The following is a 16,046-nucleotide window of genomic DNA, read 5'->3' as shown; positions in this document are numbered from 1 at the left end:
TAAAATTTGAAGAAGCAAATATTACACCAGGTGCACACATATTAACATAAGGACAAAGGAAAGAGAAAAAAGCAAGGAAACATGACACTGACAAAGGAACAAAATAATTCTCTAGTAACAGATTCCAAAGAAAAGGAAATATATGAAATGCCTGAAAAGGAATTTAAAATAGTAGCCAGTTGTTACAAGAGAACACAGATAGATAATACAAGAAAATCAGAAAAATAAGTCATTATCTGAATGAGCAATTGAACAAACAGATAGATATAAAAAAGAACCAAACAGAAATCCTGGATCTGAAGTGCTTCAACAATAAATTGAGCAGAAGAAAGAATTTTTGAACTTGAAGATAGGTCTTTTGAAATAATTCAGTCAAACAAAAGAAAGAAAAAAGAAAAAAGGAAAAAAAATGAAGAAAGCCTATGTGACATTTGGGATACTGTAAACCAAACACATTTTCATAAAATTTGTTCTACAGGAAAAGGGATGGGAAACAGCATAGAAAACCTATTTAAGGAAATAATCACTAAAAACTTCACAAGTCTTGGAAGAGATGAAAATATCCAGACAGGCAACTCAAGGAGTCCCAGAGAGATTTAATCCCAAAAGGTTTATTGGAGGCACGTCATAGTCAAACTGTCAAAAGTTAAAGACAAAGAGAACAGTAAGAGAAAAAAGTCAAGATATATTTAAAGCAATCCCCATCAGACTGGCAGCAGATTTCTTAGCAGAAACCTTACAGGCTACCAGAAAGCTTATAGGAAAGAATGGGATGATATATTCAAGGTGCTAAAAGGAGGAAAAAAAAAAGGAAAAAAGGATAAACTTCTCCACACCTACTAAATCTATCCATTAGATATGAAGGAGAAATAGTCTTTCTTAGACAAACAAAAACAGGAAATTCATCACCACTAGACCAGCCCTATAAAAAATGCTTAAAGAGGCCAGGCACGGTGGCTCACACCTGTAATCCCAGCACTTTGGGAGGCCGAGGCGGGCAGATCACAAGGTCAGGAGATCGAGACCATCCTGGCTAACACAGTGAAACTCCGTCTCTACTAAAAATACAAAAAAAAAATTAGCCAAGCGAGGTGGCGGGCGCCTGTAGTCCCAGCTACGTGGGAGGCTGAGGCAGGAGAATGGCGTGAACCCCAGGGGGCGGAGCCTGCAGTGAGCCGAGATCGTGCCACTGAACTCCAGCCTGGGTGAAAGTGCGAGACTCCTTCTCAAAAAAATAAAATAAAATAAAAAATGCTTAAAGAGTAACATCTAGAAGAGAAAGGACAATATCTACCATAATGAAAATACACAAAAGTATAAAACTCACTGGTGGGGATACACAAATGAGAAATATACAAAAATCAACTCAAAATGGATTAAAGATTTAAACATAAACCTAAAACTATAAAACTACTTGATGAAAGCAGGGGAAATGCTTCAGGGCATTAGTCTAGGCATAGATTTTATGGCTGAGACTTTAAAAGCACGAGTAACAAAAATAAAAATAGACAAATGAGACTATGTTAAACTAAAAGGCTTCTATACAGCAAAGGAACAATCAACAGGGTGAAGAGACTACCTATAGAATGACAGAAAATATTTGCTAACTGTTCATCCAACAAGTAATTAATATCTAGAATATACAAGGAACTGAACAACAAAGCAAACAAAAAACCACAAATAATCCAATGAAAAATGGGCAAGTGAGCTGAACAGACATTTCTCAAAGACATACAAATGGCCAACAGGTGTATGAAAAGATACTCAACATCACTAATCATCAGGGAATTGCAAGCTAATACCACAATGAGATATTATCTTACCCCAGTTAGAATGGCTATATCAGCAGGGCATGATGGCTCACGCCTGTAATCCCAGCACTTTGGGTGGCCGAGATGGGTGGATCACTTGAGATCAGGAGTTCGAGGCCAGCCTGGCCAACATGGTGAAATCCTGTCTCTACTAAAAATGCAAAAATTAGCTGGGTGTGGTGGCACACACCTGTAATCCCAGCTACTTGGGAGGCTGAGGCAGGAGAATCGCTGGAACCCGGGAGATAGAGGTTGCAGTGAGCCAAGATCGTGCCACTGCACTCCAGCCTGGGTGACAGAGTGAGACTTGGTATTGAGAAAAACAAACAAACAAACAAAAAACAAAACAAAACAAAAGAACGAATGGCTACATCGAAAAGACAAAAAAATAACAAATGTTGGTAAGGATGTGGAGAAAAGAGAACTCTTACCAGACTATTAGTAGGAAGATAAATTATTATAGACATTATAGAAAACAGTGTGGAATTTTTCAGAAAACCAAAAATAGAGCTACCATATGATCCAGCAATCACACTACTGAATATTTATCCAAAAGAAAGAAAATTGGTGTATTAAAGGAATACCTGCATTCCCACATTTACTGCAGCACTATTCCCAATACTAAGATATGGAATCAACATAAATGTCCATTAACAGATGAATGAGTTAAGAAAGATTATATATCTAAGATAGATAAATAGGTGCGTGTGTGTGTGTGTGTGTGTGTGTGTGTATAATGGGATACTATTCAACCATAAAAAGAATGAAATCTTGTCATTCACAGAAACATGGATAAGCCTGGAAGACATTAAATTAGAGCACAATAAGAAGACATTATATTCAAGCAAAATTCTTGTAGCACAAGAATACCACATGTCCTCACTCATATGTGGGAGCTCATAAAAGTAGAAGGTAGAATTGTGGGCACTATAGAGGCTAGGAAGGGTAGGGGGCGAGGAGGATAGGGAGAGGTTGGTTAAGGAATACAAAATTTCAGCTAGATGGGAGGAATGAGTTCTGGTGTTCTGCAGCAGCATAGAGTAAATATAGATAACCAATTTGTTGAATATTTTTAAAAAGCTAGAAGAGAGTATTTTGAATGTTCACAACACAAATGACAAATGTTTGAGGTAATAGATATGTTAATTACCCTGTTTTGATCACTCCACACATATACATATATCAAAATATCACTCTCTATCCCATACATATGCACAATTATATTGTGTCAACTAAAAATAAAAGGGAAAAATGAAGAAAAATGAACCTAATTAAAAATCAGGTCCACGTATATTGAGAAGATGGCGGCTGGATGGGACAGTGGTGTAGAGAGCAAAATGTTCATCCAAACTGGAAGTAGATAATGTTGAACATTCATTGTCAAGAACAGAAAAAGGCCTTGGAAGAAAAACCAGTGCCAGGCTTGAGTGAGAACGTTGCACAACCTTCTTCACCCTCAATGGCCTTCAGCTAGGATGTCCTTGGGAGAAGACTATTCTATGTCATCTCAGTGTGGGAAAAGATAACACTGTGCTGAAGTCACTTCTCTGTTTTCCTTCCTGGCAGCTCATCTAAGATTAAAAAAGAAATTCCTCAGTTCCTCCTAGGAATTAATAATTCTAACAATACCATACGATGTCCATGAGCTCTACTTTGCCATTGCTGGTTTTGCTAGAGCTGACATTTTTGAACACTTACTATATTCCAGGCACTGAGCTATGTGTTACATACGTTGTCTCATTTAATCTTCTTGACACCTTATGAGCCAATATTGTTGTTCTACCATGACATGAAGAAGTGAGGCTTAGAAAGGTTTAGTAAAGTTGCAGAGCATGGATGTGATGGAGCCATGCTGGGACCCAAGGAGTCTAACCCCCAAGCCCATGCTTACAACCATAATGCCAAGGACAGTCCTTGAGAGGTAGCACTGTAAACTATTTTTCATGCTGCCTTTGACACCACTCCCCACTTTCTTTCACTTGTGTCTTCTTTTTAAATCTTGCAGTATTCATCAGAGGGAAACCATTTTTTTCCCCTTACGAACAGGAACTATTTTTGGGGCACAAGAGTGCATATTAATACTTTTGGAAAGACTATAGGAATATCCTACAGAGATGTCCTTATTGTGCACTTGTTAAGAACTCATTCTGGGATGGAGTGGGAAATAGATGAGATGCCCCAAAAGTTCTTTAAGAATGTAATCCTCCGAGGTGGGAGGATCACTTGAGCTTGGGAGGTCGAGGCTGCATGAGCCATGACGGCGCCACTACACTTCAGCTTGGGTGACAGAGGAAGACTCCATCTAAAAAAAGTCCTCCTATCAGAATGACAAGGAGCTTCAAAAAGAATTATTGTAGCTTGACTTGAACATGGAAATTTTCACTTTTTTTTCTTTCTGTTTGGTGTTCTTAATATGGAGTATGTATCCATCCATGCATAAAATATAAAGCACTGATAAACATTTTCTTTGAAAAATGTATAAAAAACAAAATCACGTATTTTTCTAGAGTATTTTGGCAAACAGTGATTACACAATCTCTCCAGCCCACCATCTATCATTCCTCAATTTATTACTGAGTAGCGGATTTTGAATGTTGCCAATTCTTTTTGGAATGAGCTCTTGATTTTTTTTTTTTTTAATCACCAAGAAAACATTCTGCCACAGTCCCAAGGCACTACTGATGGACTTCACTATTTTAAGCCAGCCAAGTCCAAGGCACTTTCCAGGACTATTTATAGATTTTGCTCATCCTTCCATTTTCTTGCTGAGATAATCTCATGGTCCAACCTGATTGTCACATAATAAATCCTTCTTCAATTTAATTCTACTTGGCTGGGTGCAGTGGCTTATGCCTGTAACCCCAGAATTTTGGGAGGCCAAGGCAGGTGGGTCACCTGAGACCAGGAGTTCAAGACTAGCCTGGCCAATATAGTGAAACCCTGTCTCTACTGAAATTACAAAAATAAAAATAAAAAAAATTAGCTGGGCGTGGTGGTGTGTGCCTGTAATCCCAGCTACTCGGGAGGCTGAGGTATGAGAATCGCTTGACCCCAGGAGGTGGAGGTTACAGTGAGCTGAGATTATGCCGTTGTACTCCATCCTGGGCAACACAGTGAGACTCCATCTCAAAAAAAAATTTAATTCTACTCAACCAGGAATTTTACTGAATGTTCTATGATTTGGTGGTGTTTGGACAGTTCTAACATAAGGTGAGAATGTGCATTGTAAGACATAAATTAGAAAATGTATTTTTAATAAATATGACAATGGGTGAATATCCCTTAAAATATAGAATGCTCAATTAAATTAAGAAGAAAAACATTGGGACACCAACAGATTAAGTAGGTAAAGGACATGGTAGGTAATTTATAACCCAAACGTACCACACAAACACAAGCAAAACAAATAGCCTGCAAACATAAAAAAAAGTTGTAACTCACTAGTAATCAAAAATGTAAAATTAGAGTAACAGAACACAATTTTAACCTATACAAACAGCAAAGCCTAAAATAAACAAAATTGTGATTTTATAGCTAGCCAGAGGGTGGCGAGAAGGGCATTGACAAAAACTGCTGATAGGAGAATAAACAGCTACTTGGGCTGGTTCCTCTGTGTTGAGAAAAGAACTTTAACCTGCCTTTTGCCCAGCTGACAGAGCGAAGAGGATGTCTTCACAGCTACAGAGTATGTCCCCTCCAAACTCCCAACTGCGAATACTACCTTGCACTCTCTGGAATCCCATCCTCATCAATAAGGCAACGGGAGAAAGCATAATCATAAATCCCCAGCAGAAGAACAAAGGCTCCATCTCTGTGTGCCTCCAGACACTGGAGATTTTACTCTGAGGGGAAATCAGGCCACTTCAGAGCTCAGTAGTCAGAAAGCACCGTGTCATTCTCCGGAAGGTTGCCTTTACAAAATTGCCCTTTGATGGCATGTATTTGGCTTGCCCTGAGAAACATGGTAAGAAATTGCCCTAGTAACTTCCCTATTTGTTAATGAGACAGAGTTGAGAATGTCACCCATCACATCATGTGGTGTGTCCTCTTTAAGAGATCTCAGGATCAGGAAAATTATGCTTCTTCTGAATACCTGCGAACCTATAAGTACGATCCTTAAAGCTAAGGATTTTTCTCTTTTTGCTTTGACTGCTAGGAAGCTCAGAAACAAATTTATGAATTACTTCAAGTGACTTTACGTGACCATATAGTAATTGTGTTGTTTGCTAATACGGGTTTTAATTCCTTGTTATAGTTAACGTTTCCCTTGCAGTCTGCAGTTATTTATTTCAGCCTTCAGTATTCATCCTGTTTTGGTGAACCACAGCAATGATGGAAGGGGGTGTAAATAAGTGTAAGTTCACTAAAATGATCAGAAGAAACTCATAAGCTCCAATTGGATGTCAAAGAAGGCTTTTTGAAAGTTTGGAAATGAATTTTTGAAAAAGTTTGGAAATCCCAGATCAGATCTGGAAGCTCTTAACTGAGACTCTGTTCTTTTTCTAACATTCTGTGTCATTTTTAGGGCAAATAGCTTTTGGGGGATATAAAAAACTTAGGGCATATGGCTGGGCGCAGTGGCTCACGCCTGTAATCCCAGCACTTTGGGAGGCCGAGGGGGAGGATCACTTGAGGTCAGGAGTTCGAGACCAGCCTGGTTAACATGGCAAAACTCTGTCTCTATTAAAAATACAAAAATATTAGCTGGGTGTAGTGGTGCAGCCTGTGGTCCCAGCTACTCAGGAGGCTGAGGCAGGAGAATCACTTGAACCTGGGAGGCTGAGGTTGCAGTGAGTCAAGATTGCACCACTGCACTCCAGCTTGGGCGACAGAGTGAGACTCTATCTTAAAAAAAAAAAAAAAAAACCTAAGGCATCTCTAAATGTATATTTTAATTTCTGTATTAGTAATTGCTTATTTAAGTAGCAGCTTCCATCCATAAAATACCTCTATTCCTTCTAGAAAATAATGATGGCAAACACTATTATTATATTATTGTTACACTTATGTTTTTACTTATTCAACAAATTTATCTCAAGCACCTACTGTGAGAGGCATGGCTTAAGACTCCGGGAAGCTGTCTAACAGCTTTGCAGGAGTTTGGGTCCCCTTGGCCCTGCAGGCTAGTGACCCTTCAGGCTAAGGCTATGTCTTACTCACCTTTGTATTTCAGGCACCCAGCAGTTTGGGGCACCTCAGAGGCATTCAATAAATGTTATCTTATAACTCTTGCCTTCTTTTTAAAAATCTTTATTTTTAATTGACAAATAATAATTGTAGGCTAGGTATGGTGGCCATGCCTGTAATCCCAGTGCTTTGAGAGGCTGAGGCAGGTGGATCACTTGAGCCCAGGAGTTTGTGACCAGCCTGGGCTACATGGTAAAACCCTGTCTCTACTAAAAATACAAAAATTATCTGGGCGTGGTAGCACTTGCATGTAGTCCCAGCTACTTGGGAGGCTGAGGTGGGAGGATTGAGTGACTCCGAGAAGTTGAGGGTGCAGTGAGCCATGATGGTACCACTGAACTCCAGCCTGGGTGACAGAGTGAGACCCTGTCTCAAAAATAAATAAATAAAGGAATGAATAAACATATACATTTATGGGGTATGATGTGATGTTTTGATACATGTATACACTGTGAAATGATTATATCAAGCTAATTAACATATCCATCACCTTACCTACTTATAATTTTTTATAGTGAGAATGTTTAAAATCTACTCTATTAGCAATTTTGACATACATAATACATTGTTATTAACTGGTCACCATGCTGTGCAATAGACTTTGAAAACTTATTCCTCCTGTCTAACTGAAACTTTGTACCGTTTGACCAACATCTCCCCAATTCCCCCAGCCCCTGGTAATTACCATTCTACTCTCAGCTTTTGTAAGTTTGACATTATTAGATTCCACATATAAGAATTTTGTAATTCCTGCCTTGTATTAGTCCATTTTCACGCTGCTGATAAAGACATACCCAAGACTAGGCAATTTACAAAAGAAAGAGGTTTAATTGGACTTACAGTTCCACATGACTGGGGAAGCCTCACAATCATAGCAGAAGGCAAAGAGGAGCAAGTTCTGTCTTACATGGATGGCAGCAGACAAAGAGAGAATGAGGAAGATGCAAAAGCAGAAACTCCTGATAAAACCATCAGATCTCATGAGACTTATTCACTACCATGAGAACAGTATGGGGGAAACTGCCCCCATGATTCAATTGATCTCCCACCAGGTCCCTCCCACAACATGTGGGGATTATGAGAGTATAATTCAAGATGATATTTGGGTGGGGACACAGAGCCAAACCATATCATTTCACCCCTGGCCTCTGCCAAATCTCATGTCCTCACATTTCAAAACCAATCATGCCCTCCCCCAAAGTCTTAACTCACTTCAGCATTAGTCAAAAAGTCCACAGTCCAAAGTCTCATCTGAGACAAGGCAAGTCTCATCTGAGACAAGGCAGGTCCCTTCTGCCTATGAGCCTGTAAAATCAAAAGCAAGTTAGTTATTTCCTAGATACAATGGGGGTACAGACATTGGGTAAATACAACTGTTCCAAATGGGAGAAACTGGCCAAAATGAAGGGACTACAGGCCTCATGCAAGTTGGAAATCCATCAGGGCAGTCAAATCTTAGAGCTCCAAAATGACCTCCTTTGACTCCATGTCTCACATCTAGGTCACACTGATGCAAAACGTAGGTTACTATGGTCTTAGGCAGCTCTGTCCCTGTGGCTTTACAGGGTACAGCCTCCCTCCCAGCTGCTTTCACAGGCTGGTGTTAAGTGTCTGCAGTTTTTCCAGGCACACTGCAATCTGTCAGTGGACCTACCATTCTGGGGTCTAGAGTATGGTGGCCCTCTTCTCACAGCTCCACTAGGCGGTGCCCCAGTAGGGCCTCTGTGTGGGGGCTCTGACCCCACATTTCCCTTCCACACTGCCCTAGCAGAGGTTTTCCATGAGAGCCCCGCCCCTCCAACAAACTTCTGCCTGGGCATCCAGATGTTTCCATACATCTTCTGAAATCTGGGTGGAGGGTCCCAAATCCCCAGTTCTTGACTCCTGTGCACCCACAGGCTCAACACCACATGGAAGTTGCCAAGGCTTGGGGCTTGCACCCTCTGAAACCATGGCCCAAGCTCTACACTGACTTTTTTTTTTTTTTCTGAGACAGAGTCTCGCTCTGTTGCCCAGGCTGGAGTGCAATGGCACGATCTCGACTCATTGTAACCTCTGCCTTCTTGGTTCAAGTGATTCTCCTGCCTCAGCCTCCTGAGTAGCTGGGATTACAGGTGCATGCCACTGCATCTGGCTAATTTTTGCATTTTTAGTAGAGACAAGTTTTCCCCATGTTGGTCAGGCTGGTCTCGAACTCCTGACCTCATGATCCGCCCACCTCAGCCTCCCAAAGTGCTGGGATTACAGGCATGAGCCACTACACCTGGACTACATTGGCTTTTTAAAGCCACAGCTGGAGTGGCTGTGATGTGGGACACAAAGTCCCTAGGCTGCACACAGCTTGGGGACCCTGGGCCTGGCCCACAAAACCATTTTTTCCTCCTAGGCCTCTGGGCCTGTGATGGGAGGAGCTGCCATGAAGACCTCTGACATGCCCTGGAGACATTTTCCCCATTGTCTTGGGGATTAATGTTAGGCTCCTTGTTACTTATGCAAATTTATGCAGCTGGCTTGAATTTCACCTTAGAAAATAGGATTTGCTTTTCTATCACATAGTCAGGCTGCAAATTTTCCAAACTTTTATACTGTTTCTGTTTTAAAACTGAATGCCTTTAACAGCACCCAAGTCACATCTTGAATGCTTTGCTGCTTAGAAGTTTTTTCTGCCAGATACCCTAAAGCATCTCTCTCAAGTTCAAAGTTCCACACATCTCTAGGGCAGGGGCAAAATGCTGCAAGTCTCTTTGCTAAATAAAACATAACAAGAGTCACCTTTGCTCCAGTTCCCAACAAGTTCCTCATCTCCATCTGAGACCACCTTAGCCTGGACCTTATTGTTCATATAACCATCAGAATTTTGTTAAAGCCATTTAACAATTCTCTAGGAAGTTCCAAACTTTCCCACGTCTTCCTGTCTTCCTCTGAGCCCTCCAAACTGTTCCAAACTCTGCCTGTTACCCAGTTCCAAAGTCTTTTCCACATTTTCAGGTATCTTTTCAGCAACACCCCACTCTACTGGTACCAATTCACTGTATTAGTCCATTTTCATGCTGCTGATAAAGTCATACCTGAGACTGGGCAATTTAAAAAAGAAAGAGATTTAATTGGACTTACAGTTCCATGTGACTGGGGAAGCCTCACAATCATGGTGGAAAGCAAGGAGGAGCAAGTCCTGTCTTACAAGGATGGCAGCAGGCAAAGAGAGAATGAGGAAGATACAAAAGCAGAAACCCCTGTTAAAACCATCAGATCTGGTGAGACTTATTCACTTCCATGAGAACAGTATGGGGGAACCAACCCCGTGATTCAATTATCTCCGATGGGGTCTCTCCCACAACACATAGGAATTATGGGAGTACAATTCAAAATGAGATTTGGGTGGGGACACAGAGCCAAACCATATCATGCCTTCTGGCATCTCCCATTACATTGCTGATTGATTTAGTTAGTGCCATATATTCATTTATTGTTTGCTTGTTGTTTTATGTGTTAGCACAGCCTCCTGGGTAGACAATTAGCTATTTGAGGACAGGAATCATACTACATCTACCTAGATGTCTATGTTTCTATCCAGCTGTCAAGTGCTAGTATCTGTCTATTCACCTGCCTACCTATATATCTATCACTGCGCTAACAGGGGAACCACAAAATGTTACTGAGTGCTTTGTAAATATCTAACTCAGAATTATTAATAAACTTATTAGACTCCTTGAATAAATTAATTTCTACATCCAGTTTGTCACTACTAATGGTCATTAGCTCGTAACACTTCTGCGCTCACATACAATGAAGCAATAGTAATGTTTTGCATTTTATTCCATGGAAGTCTCTGTCATTATTGCTTGTCTTATGTAGTAGCTGCAGAGGGCCAGGACCATTTAACTTTCCTTTCCCCTCCCAGTGTGCACTTAATAAATGATTTTGGTGGCAGGTTACAAAAGTAAAGATGTTTCTAATTAGCCTTGCTTCTGGTGTCTGAAAAATACCCAGCTATAGCACCCAAAATCACACACCATCTGCAGAGCTCAGTAGAGACCAATGTTCACACAGTGCAGTTAGGCGCTACACTCAGAATCGATGGCCAACAATTGGATACACGTTCTCAATTCCAAAATTTCTGGAAACTATAGCCATGTAAGAGCTCCCACACAGATAAGTATTAAAATCATTGCATAGCTGTGTGCAGTGGTACGCGCCTGTAGTCCCAGCTACTCAGGAAGCTAAGGCAAGAGGATCCTTTGAGCCCAGGAGTTCAAGGCCAGCCTGGGCAACATAGAAGACCTTGTCTCTAAATATGAATAAATACATACAGAAGTTTAACAAAATACCATAGGAGATAAAAATACTGTCAGTTACCACAGTGCAAACAAGGCACAGCACGTTAAGTCAGCATTGTTATTTTGTACCATCCTGAATCACTGTCTTTCTGGATAAATTCACTTACTCCAACTGCCTAACCAGTCCTTGCCCCTCCTCCCATCTTTTTCCTCACTTCCACAATCCTATGTCCCAGTGGATACACGGTAGATTAGATAGAAAACATGACACCAACCCCACCTCCCTTGTTTTTCCCTTTATGAGAATATGCTGGCGGAGAGGTTGAACTACTAACCAATTGTGTAGAGACTGTTCAGCTCTTTTCAGATGTGCCCTCCTGCCCCCAACCGGTGCAGGAAAGGAAAGAGCTGGCCTGGGCCTGTGTGGGCACTCCTCAGGTCCCTGTCCCTGAGTCAGGAGACACTGGCTATTTTGGGAGAGGGCTGCTCCTCCGAGCAGAGGCCCTGAGGTCACGGAGTCCTGAGATTGAGAAGGTTCAGGACTGAGCTGCAGGGTGGGCTCTCGAGTGCCCAGAGGAAGCAGGAAGCCCCCATAATCGCCTCTCCCACAGCTATTCGTCCATGACTCAGCCGCAGATACGCATTGAGGGCCGACTGATGACACATGCCGCCCTAAGCCCTTGGGACACAACAATAGACACAGCAGAAATCCCTGCTTGCAGAATGATTCAACTCTGGTGGAAAGACAAACAAACAAAAAAAGCGATGTTTCAGGGGACACCTGGGGAATCATGACCGATTCACTGCAGTGCTGAAAGCCTAGGGACTTCCTGTGGACACAGTCGGTGCTCAATAAGCTTTTGGTGAATTGCAGAAAAACATCTATAGAGGAAGATATAACAAAAAAATGAAATAATTAGATAATATAGGCAGTGTTGGGCTATGGGAAAAGCTAAAGAGAAAAAGCAAGGATGGGCATTAGGGGTGTGGGGGTGCAGAGATGGAGGTGCAGTCTCCAGGCAGCCGGAGTACTCCTTAGCTTCTGGAGTGAGAAGGAGATGGCATGAGCTGAGAACACCAGGACACTTGAAACCTAACCTGCAAACTCACTGCCCAAGCCAAGGGACCACTCTAGTGACCTCATCTTAACCAATTACATCTGCAAAGACCCTATTTCCAAGTAAGGTCACATTCACAGGGGGATGGGATCAGGACTTGAACACACCTTTTGGGGGACATAGTTCAACTCCTAAGAGGGGGCATCTGCCAGGAATGCAGGCAGCGATTTCCTTTCCAGAGTAGCCCAGGCAGGGGCACCCAGCGGGGAGGGGGAGGAGGACTGAGCCAAGCTGGGCACAGCACTCCCAACTTGCTGTAAAGGATGCCTCCCTTCCTCTCACCCCGGCATGGAAGGGCGCCTCCAAGCGCAGCTGGGCTGGAGCCAGGAGGCTGCGGGCAGGGCCAGGCCATAAGCCCAGGGCTGAAAGTGGTGCCACTGCAGGCCTTGTGCCTCCCAGGAGAGCCGGCACTGGGCCTCTGCCCCTTGGATGGCACCAGAAGAGCCTAGGGGACAGGATGGAGGGCTCAAGGGAAAGGCGGGGTGGGGAAAGGGTGAAGCAAACTCCTAAGGATCCCACAGCCTCATAGGAGAAGCCAAGAGCCCAACCATCCCCCTCCCTTAATTAGAGTGACACAGAGGACCAGCATGCCCCCATCCAAGGCCCTGGAGAGACAAAGCTACCAGAGTCAGTGACTGCCTCACAGAGAACAACTTTTGATGGCCATCCCTGGGTAGGGCTGAGCGGGTGAGGGCAGGTAGACAGTGGTTCTGAACTCAAGAGGTGGCAGGTGTTGGAAATGACTGTGCCACCCTTTCCAGATTGACTGCGGGCTGAACTGGGAACACTGTGACACTTCAAATGTAACCTGAAGCCTACTGTCCCTGCGACCTAGTCACATACAGCTGCACTTAAAATCTAGCCTGAAAGCTTGCTGTCCACATGATCCAGTCACATACGGCTGTGGGACTGAGACACCACAGACTGCCCGCTGGCGGGCCCAATCTCAAAACCTGTCCCATGGCCTCACCCCACCTCTCAGCCTGGGGAGGGCAGGCAGAGGAAGCAAAAGAGCCCCTCATGCCCTCAGTCTGCCCAAGACCCCTCAGAATCATCACCTAGAGAGGGAAATGCCACCATGCCCTGTCCCCATGCACCAGGGCAGCAGGTCCTGGGTTCAGATCCTGCCTGGCTCCAGACTCACAGACTTTGTGGCCCTGAGCAGCTCACCCAAGTGTGCAACATTTCAGTCCCTCCTCGGTAGAAGGGGACACCAACAGCACCTGCCTCCCCCCACCCCCCAATCCCAGCACAGGGATCACATGTCCGTCCCAGGAAGGACTTAGCACAGCCACTGTCAGTGAAGTGAGCTACTGTTGTTAACAATTTTAAAAGTTTTAATTTAAGAGCCTCGTAAGAATCACCAGTGGTGGTTGTTTTTTGTTTTTTGAGATGGAGTCTCACTCTGTCACCCAGGCTGGAGTGTAGTGGCTAGAGCTGTGTGCCAGAGCATCTGCTCACTGTCCACCCAAGGCCCTGCTAGCACCACCCCAGGCCTTGGCTTTGTACTCAACAGAAAGCAAAACCATTTCAGTAGTAGCAGAAGCATTCTGCATGGGTGGTAATGAAGGAAGGGACAGTGTTAATGGAAATCAAATGTGCCAAGTGCAGTGGCTCACACCTGTAATCCCAGCACTTTGGGAGGCCAACGTGGGAGGACTGCTTGAGCTCAGGAGGCCGAGATCAGCCTGGGCAACATAGAAAGACTGTGTATACAAAAACTTAACGTTAGCCAGGCACAGTGGTACACACCTGTAGCCTCAGCTATGCCAGGGGCCAAGGCAGGAGGATCACTTGAGTCTGGGGAGACCAAGGCTACAGTGAGCTATGGTTACACCACTGCACTCTAGCCTGGGCAACAGAGTGAGATCCCATCTCAAAAAAATAAAAATAAGAAAATCAAATGCAAAGAAAAGTCAAATGAAAATGATTGAGGAGAAAGAAAGAAAATAATTCTCTTCTGTTATCTTTCTTGAAGATAATCTAGAAAGAAACCAGGCAGGAAAAATGAAACTTTGTGACATTAATATATCCACTGAATGTTTTTAAGAGGATATTGCTACAGAAAAGGTCTATAGAGGCCAGAAGTGGTGGCTCACACCTGTAATCCCAGAACTTTTGGAGGCCGAGACAGGTGGACCACTTGAGGTCAGAAGTTCGAGACCAGCCTGGCCAACATGGCGAAACCCCATCTCTACTAAAAATACAAAAATTAGCCAGGCGTGGTGGCGCACATCTGTAATCCTAGCTACTCGGGAGGCTGAGGCACAAGAATTGCTTAAATCTGGTAGGTAGAGGCTGCAGTGAGCCAAGGTCACACAATTGCACTCCAGCCTGGGCAACAGAGCAAGACTCTATCTCAAAAAAAAAAAAAAAAAACAAACCTGGGTGCGGTGGCTCACAGCCTGTAATCCCAGCACTTTGGGAGACTGAGGTGGATGGATCACGAGGTCAGGAGATCGAGACCAGCCTGGTCAACATGGTGAAACCCCGTCTCTACTAAAAATGCAAAAATTAGCTGGGCATGGTGGCATGTGTCTGTAATTCCAGCTACTCGGGAGGCTGTGGCAGGAGAATCGCTTGAACCAGGGAGTCAGAGGCTGCATTGAGCCGAGATCGCACCACTGCACTCCAGCCTGGTGACAGAGTGAGGCTCCATCTCAAAAAAATAAAGGCCAGAGTGGTGGTGGCTCACACTTGTAATCCCAGCACTTTGGGAGGCTGAGGTGGGCAGATCACAAAGTCAGGAGATCAAGACCAATCTGGCCAACATAGTGAAACCTCGTCTCTACTAAAAATACAAAAAATTAGCCAGGTGTGGTGGCGGGCGCCTGTAATCCCAGCTACTCAAGAGGCTGAGGCAGGAGAATGGCGTGAACCCGGGAGGTGGAGCTTGCAGTGAGCCGAGATCACGCCACTGCACTCCAGCCTGGGCGACAAAGTGAGACTCTTGTCTCAAAAAAAAAAAAAAAAAAAAAAAGAGAGAGAGAGAGAGAGAGAGAGAAACAAAGAAAAAAAAGTCCTATAGATAATCCAAAAGAGAAAATAATTGTGTTTACAGCAACCGCAACATTAGTCAGTGGAAACTTGCTTTTAGTTCCTTATTTTGGGTGCTATTATGTCTTTTTTGTTTTTAATAAATGGTTCTAATGATTATATTCATTACTGTATTTATTGTTACCTTTCTACTCCTTCTGGAAGTAAATGAAATTACCTTTTCCTGAACTTTGATCTTCTTAAAAGCACAGAATTTTTCTAGGAGGTAGCTATTTATTTTAGGGGTAGAGTTGTCATATGTTTAACAAAAATATTTGGTATACATTATATGAAGTCGTCAACCTACTAGATTTTTTAAATGGCATTTCATTATTTGTTTCTTAGTCAAAAGCGCAAACACCAGAGTGCCTGATTCCAAGCCAGACCTACCTGACCATTCAATGTGGAGAGTCATCAAAGTCTCCCTTTCTTTGTGTCCAGAGGGTTCTGGAACCTTCATGCAAATAGGCCACCTAGTGGCTAGTTAAAATAGGTCATCTAGTGGTCACTCCAAAACCAAATGGTGAGAGTGGTTCTTTTCTGCCCGACTGTTGAAGAGAAGTAAGTGTTTCACCTGCCGGGCACATCGTAAGATAATGGGGAAGACTGAAGGAGGA

Source organism: Symphalangus syndactylus, chromosome 2 (assembly GCF_028878055.3).
Source record: "Symphalangus syndactylus isolate Jambi chromosome 2, NHGRI_mSymSyn1-v2.1_pri, whole genome shotgun sequence".
NCBI lineage: Eukaryota > Metazoa > Chordata > Mammalia > Primates > Hylobatidae > Symphalangus > Symphalangus syndactylus.
This window is presented reverse-complemented; position numbering follows the sequence as displayed.